The sequence below is a fragment of the Durio zibethinus genome, chromosome 16 (assembly GCF_047325235.1).
Source record: "Durio zibethinus cultivar Kanyao isolate XHJ-2024 chromosome 16, ASM4732523v1, whole genome shotgun sequence".
NCBI lineage: Eukaryota > Viridiplantae > Streptophyta > Magnoliopsida > Malvales > Malvaceae > Durio > Durio zibethinus.
Window position 1 is genome coordinate 6,349,471 of NC_143177.1, and position 9,495 is coordinate 6,358,965.

At 29.9% G+C, this 9,495-nt stretch overlaps 1 non-coding gene across 1 annotated transcript; it reads left to right on the forward strand.

The window, feature by feature from the left end:
* The first annotated feature begins 9,097 nt into the window (after positions 1–9,097).
* LOC149514248 (small nucleolar RNA R71) lies at positions 9,098–9,203 on the forward strand. The gene has a single exon (XR_016328861.1). It is a non-coding gene; the product is annotated as a small nucleolar RNA R71 (small nucleolar RNA).
* The last annotated feature ends 292 nt before the right edge of the window (positions 9,204–9,495 follow it).

Genomic DNA, 9,495 nt, shown 5'->3' on the forward strand with positions numbered 1-9,495 from the left:
GGTATCATAAATCACATGATCAATATTGTTTGCCTTGTCATTGGTCTAGTTATGTAATATATCCATAAAATTAATTTTAACACATATATCTTAGACTGAAAGTAAAGATTCTAGATCTTTGATTTCTACATTTTATAATAAGCTTTTAAAAGATATTTGATTTTTATACAATTAAAAAATATTATACATTATTTTGCATTTTAGTTTAAAATTTCACAAAAAAAAGTTTAGTTTGATATTTATATGTTATTTTAAAAAAAAAATTATAATTGTAAAAGTTGATACAGGTGACCTATAAGTATATAGGCCAAACAAGTAGTAAAAGTGTGTTGGTCCCATAGAGATTAGATAAAACTTCTTAAGCTTAGTACCATTTATCACCTTGCTTTTACTAAAGTTGGTTTAATCAAAGAATATCAATAAAAAATTAACTAATAAAAATTAACAAATAAAAAAAATTAATATGCAAAATAACAAAAATAATTTAAAATCGAATATATCCAAATTAAAATTCTACAAAAAAAATACAAATAATCAACTAAAACTAAATAAGAAAACAAGACATGGAAAATAGTGAATAAAATGCAAATGAAAAATTATAACTAGTCCTAAAATGCAAGAACAAGTAATAACTAAAATAAAATTCATGATTGAAAGTCAAACATGGAATGTACATATAAAAGTGACATGAAAATGAAGAAATAAAAAATGATATCTGAAGCTGGAATTGATGCCATATAGAGACTAAAAATAACGCGTAGTATGATCGAGAAATGGAAGCCAAATGTTGCAATTATAATTAAAGCTAAGCTTGATAAGATTTTTGAATCTAAACAGAATTTGAAACAATTATTTAGGGCTGTACAAAAATTAGTTTTTATCGAAAAATTGATCAAAAATCAGTTTATAAGTTTAATTGGTTTCAATTTTTTCTGTTAAATATATTAAATCGGTTTAGGCAATCGATTTTTGATTCCAAGATTCATGAACCAAACTGATCAAAAAAATTGATTAAATATTATTAAAATATATTATATTTTTATTAATTTAATTTTTTATATTCTTTTTTATTTTTTACATTTTATAATTTATACAAAACTAAAAGTAAAAGTCAAACTCTAAAATTGAAAGTGAGTGAAACCCTAAGTTTTGTTATTTTCTTTCACTAGTAGCCAAGGCCAACGCACGTAACCCTCATCATCGGCTGACCTAAACACCAACACTTACTCAATCATTCACCTTTGTAGCCATTTCTCAGTTGATCATTGACAACCAATGCAAGTATGCCCTCATTGGCTCACCTAACCACTTATTTAGTCACTAATCCTTGCAGCCATTTCGAGGTTGATCTTGAAGTTGCAAGCTTCAATCGATGACCACTAACCACTAATGACATTGTAACCTTCAATCGACTCATCTTACCTATCACAGCTCTTCATCTGCTTGATTTTCTCTCTTCTGCAACTCAACTCAACTCAAGATAAGATCTTTAATCCTTCTTTACCTATGCTTTTTGATTTTGATCTTCACATCACAAGTCAAATTTTGCTCATTTTGAATATGTTTTTTATTTTTTCTTATATTTTAATTTCACCTTATTTTTTCCTTTTTCTTTTATAAGTTGCTATTTTTTTTCTTTCACAACCTAATATGCAACGATAAACCATTCATTTCTTAATATGAGAAAAGGTTTATTCTTTCTATTCTCTTGATTTTGTATTTAAATATACTAGGAAATCATTAGTTAGTTTGAAGATAACTAGAAGTTTATACACTTAGTTTTGGTAGTATGCGTGTTTATCTTTATGCAACTAGTTTGCTGTTCATTTCGTCATGTGTATGGGAGAAAGATGGAGAGTGGTTTTAGCACCTAAGTAAAAAAAACCCAATATCTCCTATAATAACCTGTCCTCTTCCCTTTCAAGGTCTTCAACCTCCACCAATTTTGTTGGTTTGGCAACTTTTTTCTCATATGTTGGAACAAGTATGTGATTCTTGATGCATTGTCTTTGATGCAGATTTTAAGGCATGTGTTATATGTTTGTCATTAGTTAGCAGTTGTATATCTTGTGAATTTATTATGATAGTTTTTTTATTGCATCTTTTTAAAGATATACTGAATTTGAAATGTATGAATTGTGTATAAAACTGATTTTTTCTTAAGAAAACATTCTTTTTACTGGGATCTATCTTTTTTATTGTACCTTCTTCATGTTACGCTAACATTGTATAGTTGGGCTAACTTTAGGTGAAGGCATTTATACTTATCAAAAAGTGAATGCCATTAGTTGATTTTTGACCTTTTAACTAAAACTGATGATGAATTAATTTCCTATATGGACATGTTAAGTAAGTTTCAAGCTCTTGAGAACTTGGCATTTTAAACAAATAAATGAAACTACAATAATAAATTTACTTTAGAATAAGCTCTATTGAAATTCATTTTTTCTTAACTTTTTGTGGGGAATGGAATGGTTTCTTATTCAAATCGAGCTCCATTAGTGGCAGAACTTATGATCTGTTTGTTACTACACATAAATCAAATAAAATTCTTGAGGCACTTAGAAAATATCAACTGTTTTCTATCTTAAAGATATAGACTATGCTTGGTGAGCATGGAAGTTGTCATATTTGAATATGGTGCGTGTTTTAGCTTTTCTTTTCATTTGTGTAAATATATTCTACTGATTCTAGTTTTAAACTTTGAATATATCTAGATATGCTTGTAAATTGATATCAATAACTATGATGTAAAAGGTGGATAATTTGGACTTATCACTTTTACCCTTTGATCAGTAAAGTTTATTAATCAATTGAGGTAATATTGGCATTACTTACACTAACTGTGATCCACACAATTAAATCTTTCTTTTTTAAACAGTTTTAAATGGAATAATTTTTCATTGAATTATGTTTTGCTTTTATTTATTTATTGCTAAAATTTTAAAGGGTGTTGCTGCCCATTACTCGCTGCCTTATACATGTTGTTGCCTGTTACCTACTACCCATTGCTACCTGCTACCTGCTGGATATTAATGTTTGAGACTTGGAATTTAACTATTTAAGTGCTATAATTGGTTAAGATGTTTGTTATTGCTTGTTGAATGTTGTTTGAGAATTAGACTTTGTGGATTGTAATTTGGTACGTATTGTATGTGTTTATGTTGTTTAAGACTTAGACTCAGAGTTTATGAAGCTTGCATTTAGATTTTATTTGAGTATTGCTCACTGATTTAGAACTTATATATTGCTTACTCACTTAGACTTTATAAAGCTTATATATTGCTCACTGATATTATTTGATATGTAAACTTACTGCATATCGTGTATTGCTCACTAATTTAGAGCTTGAGACTAAATTTACTATGTATAAAGCTTAGGTTTATGAAGTTTGTGTTTATGAACTATATGAATTACATTGAAAGTTGAATACAATAAATAAGAAATAAGAATCGATTATACCAAAAAAATTGATCGAAACTAACAAGATTATATCGGTTCGATTTTTTCAGTTTTATATTACTATTCGATCGGTTCGGTTTTATCTTTAGACTAAGTTGGCTAAATCAGTTTTTGGATTTTCGAACTGAATTAACCGAACCAACCGATTGCTCAATTTTACAACTATTAAACAACCTATATGAACATATGATTTAAATAGGAAGAATGAATAGAATGTAGAAAAATTCACCAAGTAGATGCGACAGCTAGAAATGATAAAAAACAAACACAAGCTATAAAATGATTTTTTATTTGACTCTTAATGATGAACAAATGGATCTTTATGTAAGCTAAAAGAAGAACTACATAAAGAACTAAATGTAGATTTAAATTGCAGAACCAAGTAGTAGAGAACATTCATCAAATAATGAATAGAACATGAAACCAAATTTGATGTGAATTGGAAATGCATGAATTACGAAAGAAAAAAAATTCAACCTAAAATTATATAGTGAAAATACACTTCATCTGAGTTAAAACTATATAGATATATGAATTAACTACCTAACTCAACAAGAAAATTGTATGAATCAACCACAAATTCAGCTTAATGAACTCAAATTTAAAACAAGTGTAGAATTTAGAAAAACATGACATTATTAAAGAAAATTATCCAAAGAGCAACTAAAAACAAGAAATAAATTGCACAAAATGAATATAAGCAAAGTAACAAATAGAACTACAAATCTAAAGAAGAAAAGAAACCAAACAAAACACCAACGATGAGAAAAGATCCATGACAAAGTCAGCTTTTCACGTCTGGCCTGCATTGTCACCTACATCCAGTTGTGACTTCAAACTTTGATTTGGATGGACATGCTACAAATTTGAAGTTGGATTTCAACTATGTTTAGCTCTGTAGATTAGGAATTTGTGAAAAAAAGAAAACTTAAACAAAAGCATTGTAGATTTGATAGACTTTGCATATCATTGAGAAAAAAAGCAAATTTGATCTAGAAAATGATTGAAAACGAAAGTTTTATTGCAAGAATCTGAAAGAGCACTAAGAAACACTTAAAAAATTATAAATTTACAGTGAAATTCAAAGGAAAAATATTGAAAAAAATAATGTTTGGCTACTAAGAAAATGTAAAAAACAGAAATGTAAATGCAAGAAAATAAAGAAAAAAAATCTAAAACCTAAAACTAAATCTCCTTACGGCCGGTCCTCCCCCTCTATTTATAGGCAAAGGGGAGAAGCCTCAGGTCTTAAAAAGTTCTAGAAAGAACTCTAACTGATTGGGCTTCTAGAGCCTTCCTTATTCTCTTTAGTACACAGCTGGTTCACACTTGGTGCTTGGCTATCTCTTTTCAACATACTTGCAAACTGAATTCACGCCTAATTGCTGATTCCATAATTAAAAAAAAAGACCAATAACTGCTCTCGAAAGTGCCATATAAGCTCCTCTCTTTGGTGCTCCTAAACCTAGTGATGACACCTTGTAATTGCATGCTCCTTCATTTAACCATGCATATGTCCATGCACCAATGTTTCTTTTCATTTTCATTTTTTTTTTCTGTAAAAATTTTCAAACAATTCATGAATATATTTATCTTACAAAAAAATATGAAACTAATACTAAACATTATGCAAGAAAAATAAAGAAAACTCCTTGAATGTTAATGTTGCGTATTGACACTAGTTTAATCCATTTGCATAAATTGCATAAAAAATTCCTCCAAATTGTATAAAAAATGTCCAAAATTCCTCAATTTCATTATTTATACCTACACATGAGATTAATGTGTATTTAAGAGCAATTTTGTCAAAAAAGCCAAGGAATAAGCCAAAATATGAGTGAAATTACATTAAAAATATGCATAAAAAAGCTAAAATTCAAGTGCAATCAAATCCTCAAACTTAAACTTTTGCTTGTCCTCAAGCAAAAAAAGAGTGAACAAGAATCATAATATACCTTTAATGCCTCATGCAACATGAATGCCTCATGAATTGAGATATAACTAAAGCAAAATCATGAAACTAAAGCAAAATCATGAATAAGTGCTAATATACAAGAATCTACTTAAGCTAAGATCATTCCTAACTATGGTTCCATAAGCAAGCAATACATTTCACATATCCTTACATGAAATCTAATAATATTATGCAAAACATGAAATTTTAATAGCAAGGATCAACAAAGTATGCTCATGTTCCATAAGTTTGCTCATCATATCTCTCTCCACTAATGTAGATTAACACAAGACCAAGAATCATTTAAGATTTTCATAAGTTTGTAATATAAGGCTAGGGTCAAGGTATGATTAAAGTCATTTAAGCTTAAGTACCCTAACAATACATCACATGTGTAGGATCATCCATCATTGAGCTCTCAAGGTAAGAAAGATATACTTAACTAAAGAATCACCCCCAAGCTTTGATTTTGCCCATTTTTCTTTCTTTTCTTATTTTCTTTGCTTTTTTACCACTCTATTGTTTTGTTTTTTTTTTCTTTTGCAAGCTAGCTTAAATTTTCTTTTTCTTTTTTTTTTTTTAATTTTTCCATTTTTTTTCCAAATTCCACCGTTTTCCCCTAATAATACGTAGCTTACAAATAGTGTATGAATATCCTAATGTATATAGGGCAAGAGACCAAAAAGATAAAAAATATACAAAATAATACAAAATAAGACTATAGGCTTGTAATGTGGTTTCAAAACAAAGAAAAGACATCATAAGACTCAAATGGGGTGCCTATAGACGAATTATATCAAGATTGGCTTGAAAGGCTCAAAACGGTCCAAAGATGGCCTATATAATTTCCCTAATCATGTGTCATCTAGGATTTTACCTCGATAAATAATTAAAATAAATTCTAGAATCATGAAATACAACTTTAAAAATTAATACAAAAACAATCTCATGCTCACATACTCAACACTAGATAAAATATACAATTCAATGTTCAAAGCATCAACTGACAAAATAAAGACCATATTCAAGAATTCTCTAAACCTAAGCATCATTTTATATTTCACACATATTCAATCTTTTCTTAAAGCTATATTCATTCTCAATCTCTACCTATCATTAACTTCATGAATAACTAATCAAAGAAAGCATAATAATGATTTAACCTACTCTATGTTAAGCTTAATTTCAAGGAAAAACTCAAGGAAAATTCAAAAACTTTTTCAAATTTTGGGCTATTTTACTATACCTCCAAACTTAAACAACACGTTACCTTCAATGTGTAAGCACAAAAAGAAATGAAGTATAGAAGAAAGGAATAAGAAAACTTTCTTATCATCATGTAGGCATAGTGGTCGAATACCCCATCAAAGGTCTGGTCGAACTAGTGTATCCTCTTCAAACTCATATTCAACCTAGAAAATAAAGAAATAACTATACAAAAAAACTACATCAATATGTATAATGAAAAGTATAACTGAAAGAAAAGAATAAGCATATGAACAAGTATATACAACCAACCAAATGAACAAAAATGACTACTATGTACAAATGAGAAAAATCGAATGTGCAAACTAAAACAATCATGCAAACATATATGTACACAAGCATGCATAAAAAAAAATAGCTTAAAAAGTAAAACTTGGGTTACCTCCCAAGAAACACTTTATTTAAAGTAAAAAACTAGACTATAAAATAAGCTCAACCCTATAGGTTCATAGTGAACACTCCACATTTAATTTCTAAGTCCAACCATTTAATGACCTCTCTCTTAACCATTTTATCAAAAAAAGGGTCTAATGGTGGATCATGTGGGCAAGCAAGAATAACATTTAACTTTTTAAGAAACCCCTCAACATCACACCTAGATGGATTAAGGTAAATGGGTTTTGGTTTTAAAATCCAGTCAACCGACCTATCCTCAATATGAACCATATCATATCATATTGTCAGGGAATGGCAAAGCCTTAAAAACATGAAAAGTGACCTTCTGATCTTAAACTCACATTGTTAATTTCATTTTTGGCACACTAATCAAAGTCCTAACAATGGCTTAATAGGGTCTTTCTAGAATAATTTGGATCTTATGATCCATTTCCATATCTAGAACCATAAAATTAACAGGTAAAATAAATTTCTCTATCTTAACTAAGACATCTTTCATAATCCCTCTAGGGTATTTCAATGACCTGTTGGTCAACTGTAGAGTAACTGAGGTGGGTTTTGCCTATCGTATACCTAATCTTTGAAAAATAAACCAAGGTATTAGGTTAAGCTAATCTCTAGGTCATATAAAGCTCTATCAAAGGACATACTACCTATGATACATAGAATGGTAAAACTATTAAGATCTTTATGCTTCATAGGTAGTCTTCTCTAAATCATAGATATGCACTCACTGGTAAGTGCAACCATCTCATAATCTTTTAATCTTATCTGTCAAAAGATAATATCTATCATGAATTTGGCATAAGTAGGCATCTATTCAAGTGCATCTGTAAATGAGATATTAATGTGTAACTTCTTAAACACCTTAAGAAATTTTAAAAATTGCTTCTCTTCTTTTTGCTTCTAAAACCTCTAAGACAAGAAATATAAGGCTTAAGTGACTTAACTCTAGGAGAAATAGGCCTAAATAAACTTGATAAAGCATTAGGGGATGGTGCTTATGGTAACTAGGAACAAGTACTACACCTTTGTCCTTTTTCTTACCTTTTTCTCCATCTTGAATTAGGTCTCTATTAGGCTTATCATCATCAGACCCTTCATCTACCACATTTTGAAAACCTATCGAGACTAGGCCACTATTTAATTGCATACCATTCCTAAGTGTGATTGCCTTGTAGTGCTCTTTCTTTTTCCTCATAGGGTTGACCTCCGTGTTACTAGGTAAGGTATCTTAAGATCGGGTACTTGAAAAGGTAGCTAGCTAACCAATTTGTGTCTTTCAATTTTTTATAGACACAGATTGGTTCTGAAGCATGGTGTTTTGAGTTTGCATAAATGAGGTTTAAGTCTTAATAAAAGAACCTAAAAGATCATCAATCGAGGTTTTCTTCTTAATGGGTGACATAGATAGATATGTAAGTATGTAGTGCTGTAAAAGCTGTTGGTGTAAAAAAGATGGTTACTGAAAGCCAGGTGGGTGAGGTGGCTTAGTATGTTGAGGCTGCTATGATACCTGACTAGATTGGATAGATTGCACTAGGTTATTCCTCTAACTTGAGCTATATGTAGAAATATAGGGGTTATTGGGTTACCTAGGGTTCTATCCTACAAATTAAATTGTCTCTAAGTGATGGTTAGGACATGATTCCCTCAAGTGACCTATCCTGTATACCTCATACATAACTAAAGAACTATGGGTATGAGTAAACCTAGAATGACTAGGACTCGACTTTGAAGGTTTAACCTTACAATGTAAAGACTTTATAGATTTGGATAGGGAATCTAACTTAACACTAAGCATTATAAGCTCACTAATCTCATACACCTCTAAAGTTCTCTTAGGATGCCATCTCTCATTAGACCATTGACAAGTATTAGTCACCATATCCTCAATAAGCTCATTAGCTACGTCAAAAGTCTTACTCATCAAAGCACCTATTGATGCAGCATCTAAAAGAGTCTTTGTATTAGGCATTAACTCATTATAAAAAAATATGGATCTCTAGCCATTTCAGTAGTCCATGGTGTGGACATTGCCTTAGAAGCTCCTTGTATCTCTTTTAAGCCTCATACAAGGTCCTAAACCATGTTGGGCAAAAGTAGTGATCTTATTCCTAAACTTGGCTATATTGGTTGGAGGAAAAAATTTAGCTATGAACTTCTATACTAAACTATCTCAAGTGGGATGAAATCTGGTGGCATCGAGGCTAACCAACTCTTAACTCTGTCTCTAAAAGAAAATGGAAACAATATAAGCTTAATGGCATCCTTAGCAAAACCATTATATTTGAATGTCTCACAAATCTCTAAAAAATTCTAAAGATAAGCATTAGGATCCTTACTTGAATGACCACTAAATTGCATTGACTATTGTATCATCTAAATAATTATAGGTTAAATCTCAAAATTATTGG